Below are 4,283 nucleotides of genomic sequence, written 5' to 3' on the forward strand. Positions count from 1 at the left end.
AAAGGTTAAAGAAAAGGGAGGCAGTGAGGAATTAAGAAAAAAAGTTGGATTTGCACAAAAAAAACACATAATTGCAGTGGGGAATTAAGAAAGAGAGTTGGATTTGCACAAAAATAACATGTAATTGCAGTGGGGAATTAAGAAAGAGAGTTGGATTTGCTCAAAAAAACATGTAAAAATTACTAAAATAGTTGCTGGTTAATTCAAGAAAAGGTTAAAGAAAAGGGAGGCGGAGTTTGTCGTATTTTCAAATTGATAGAACAATTGAGGACAGTAGAAGATGTTCTGCAGTGAATTTTTATTATGATATTAATGATGTTATGATGTTGAGATACATTTGAATCGTTAATGCCTTTTAATTTGAAGATTCAAGAGAACCCTTTTGACATAAGAAAGAAGGAAAAGCAAGTGGTTGTGAACATCAGACATATTCCTTCCAATATGTAGTCATTTATCCTATGACATTGCAGTGCAGAGAATCCAACTACAAAAATGGCAAATCCTAAATGAGCTGTACACCAACAATGAATATTTGACCTTTCTCAGTAACAAAGTACTGAAATATGGAGGCCTGGGCAATACACGCATACCAAATAATCATTATAAACATGCACTTTCTAAATCAGGATTTAATTTTTACATATGGCATTGCACAAAACACATAATCAGAACTAAAAATATGCACACGTACCCACGTATGCCTTCCAGATTGAAACCTCGTGTCTTTCATGAATCATCAGGCAACGACAGTGATCGATAAATGGATCATTTATAAATATGCTAATCAGAACAAAATAGATCTCATCCTTTGACATTAAAAATTGAATTACTAAGTGCAGTGTCACAGTGAAGAATTAACAATAATCATTGCTAAGATGCTTGGAAGTTGATAAAAAGAAAAATGCACAGAAGTTGGACTAGAACCTCATCATTTATATACACTTGCTTTGACTGAAAATTTAGGTCCAAAGTTCAAACCAAATCCGTAAATCTACTGCCAAAAATTTTACTGCACCACAGAAAAACAAAAATCAGTTAGGTAATGAACACAACAGCAAGGCATAAATTCACGTATATATAACACCAAAAACAGGCATAACACTGAATCACAAAAGCTAACATTCTGAAAGCCTCCATTATCGTGCCAAAATATTTTTTTTCTTGAAATTTCTTTGTGCAAGCTGACTAGATTAATAATGCTATGGAGTGACGTGGTCGAGGGCAATTTAAAAATTTCCGTTAAAGAGGGATGAGATGGATAAACTTAAGTGAAGGGAAAACGTCCCTTAGCTCTCATTAACGGTTCAAAAGGAAGGAAAGGCATGGAAAAGCTGTTCAAAAGGAAGGAAAAGCATGGAAAGGGAAAGAAAAGCATAGAATAGCTGTTAACAGTTCAAAAGGCAACAAAAGCATAGGCAAAATATCCGTTGAAAAAAGTCCAAAATCTTAGATAAGAAGTTGGTTATATATAGCAAGCCTTGCAGGCTTTCCATCATTTATTGGAGTATCAGCTTCAAAGACGCAACTTACCTGCTCAACGCTCTTCTGGGTCATGGAGATCAACGCTCTTGTGGATCATGAAGATCAGTGCTGCTCGTAAAACGATTTGATGTACCTACAGGGCTGCTTTTCTTCTAATTCCAGGTATTTATTTCCTCTATGTTGTGCTTTGTTCTGCTCTAATGCTTCCTCCAACCTTGCCTTATGGCTCTGCTCTTATGCTTCCTTCAACCTTGCCTTATGGCTCATTGATGTTTTATTGTTCATTAAATTCGTATTACCCTCCTCCCTCCACCTGTTTTCCATTTATTTGCATTAACTTATTTCCTTTGCTTGAATTCACTGTTTTAAGCTTGTATAAAATCTTGGAAGCTTCTATCTGATGAGAACCATGATAGATAGATCGACCTCGGTTGGTGAAACCCAATCCAAACCCTCTTTGAACCCTAAACATCCTTCTTCTTGTAATTTTGGTGCTTTGCTCTTCTTCGTTCTTCAACCAACCATGAAAGAAACCCGTAGTCGTCTTGAGGTTGAGCTTGTTGAAGCCCTGCGTCGGCTCCTGCCAACAAATTGAATCACCCTCTCTTTATCTTCTCCATTACTTTAACCCCCTGCATCTGTATCCACCTGTTATTAATTTTAGATTTTCTTTCTAATAAATTTAGTTCTTTTTGTCTCTGTCTCTGTTTTTTTTCTGCTCAAACCCAAGCATTGTTTGCTTGAATCTATTCTTGAATAAACTCATCGAAGATTTTGTTCAAGGGCAACTCAAACTGAAGCAGCCCTTCTTCCTTCTGTGTCCGTTTGGTTTAACATGAACCCCTCTCTCTGTCCTCCTTCCTTACTGTGACTGTCTCATTAATTGACATCGGAAACCATCTGCCCTCTGTCCTCCTTCCTTGCTTTGCCTGTCTCATTATTTAACATCAGAAACCATCCTTACTTACTTTGCATGTCTCATTAATTAACATAAACCTCTCTGTCTTACTTTGCCAATTGCCATTTCCAACCGCCAAGATGCACAAACTCAAACAGAACATGATGAACCCCGCTCTCTCTGTCTGTGTCCATCTGTCTCGTTACATTTCATTTGAACCGCCAATTCCCATTCCCAACAGTTGCTCCAGGACACACGCCAACCATTCCCAACAGGTTTGCTCAACCCACACACGACACACGCCGCTGTTAGAGAAAATTATAATTTCGATTTAGGGGTTTTGATAAAAGTCAATTGTCTTTCATTTTAAATCAAAATGAAAAACAAATTCTATATATTTTTGGGAATGCTTAGAATTTATCGATATTAAATTTTTTAAATGTAGTTTACGGAGATATTTGTTTATTTATTTATTTGACATGGTATAATATGCTATATGCATGTGTTTGTTTATGGTAATGTCTATTTATCTATTTTTGTATTTATTGTAATTGAAGGTAATGTTATAATATGTAATTGGTAATGTTTATTTGACATGGTATAATACGCTATATGCATGTGTTTGTTTATGTAATTGGTAATGTTTATTTATTTAAATTTCTTATTTAATGTAATTGAAGGTAATGTTATAATATGTTATTTGTATTGTAATTGAAAGAGATGTTGCTAAGAAGGTGGGTGGGAAGAGGGAAGAGTAGGGGAGGAGGTGGTGGGGTGAAGGGAAGGAGAAGGTGGCATGAGAGTGAGAGAGGGAGGTGGGGTGGATGAGAGGGAGAAAGGGAGTGGTAGTTGGGGAGGTGGGTTGGGATAGGGAGGAGTGGTTTGGTGGGGAGGGAGGTGGGGTGAGGGGCAAGGCGAAGGTGGAGGGAGGAGTTGGGGTAGGAGGTGGTGGGGTGAGAGGGAGAGGGAGAGGTTGGGGATGGAGGTGGGTGTGTCGGAGGGAGAGGGGCAAGGGAGATGGGGTGCGAGGGAGAGGGAGAGGGTGGCTGTGTCGGAGGAGAGGAGGGGAAAGGGAGATGGGGTGCGAGGGAGGTGGGAGAGGGAGAGGGAGTTAGAGGGAGGAGGAGAGGTGGGGGGATGAGAGGGAGAGGGAGGAGGAGAGGGAGAAAGGGAGTGGCAGGGGGAGGTGGGACAGGGAGGAGTGGTTGGTGGGGAGGGAGGTGAGGCAAGATGGAAGAGGAAGGTGGGTTAGAGAGGGGGGATGGAGGGTAGGTGGGATGAGAGGGAGAGGGAGGAGCATGGGGTGAGGTGGGGGAGGGAGGAGGAGGTGGGGTGAGAGGGAGAGGTTGGGGATGGAGGTGGGGGAAGGTGGGGAGGGTAGGTGGGGTGAGAGGGAGAGGGAGGAGTTCGAGTGAGGGGAGGAGATGAGGGGTAAGTGGGAGGTGGAGTGGGTGTTGGATGTGAGGAGGTTATTGGAGTGGGGTATTGGAAGGAGGTTAGAGAGGGAGAGGGAAGAAGGTGAGGGAGCTAGAGGGAGAGGGAGTTGTGGGTCGAAGTAGAGGGAGGGGTTGGAGGGAGGGGTTGGGGCAAGGGGAAGGTGGAGTGAGTGTTTGAGGGAGGCGGTGGTGGGGTGAGAGGGAGAGGTTGGGGATGGAGGTGGGCAGGTGGAGGGTAGGGTGGGGGGAGGAGTGGGGGTGAGGGAGGGAGACGAGGGGCAAGTGGGAGGGGGTGTTGGATGTGAGGAGGTTGTTGGGAGTGGGGTATTGGAAAGAGTTTAGAGAGGGAGAGGGAGGAAGGTGAGGGGAAGCTAGAGGGAGGTGTAGAGGGAGAGGGAGGGTTGTGGGTCGAAGTAGAGGGAGGGGTTGGAGGGAGGAGTTGGGGCAAGGGGAAGGTGGAGTGAGGT

Source organism: Pinus tabuliformis, chromosome 7 (genome assembly GCF_031772625.1).
Source record: "Pinus tabuliformis cultivar Carrire ecotype Pingquan chromosome 7, CPIR1, whole genome shotgun sequence".
NCBI lineage: Eukaryota > Viridiplantae > Streptophyta > Pinopsida > Pinales > Pinaceae > Pinus > Pinus tabuliformis.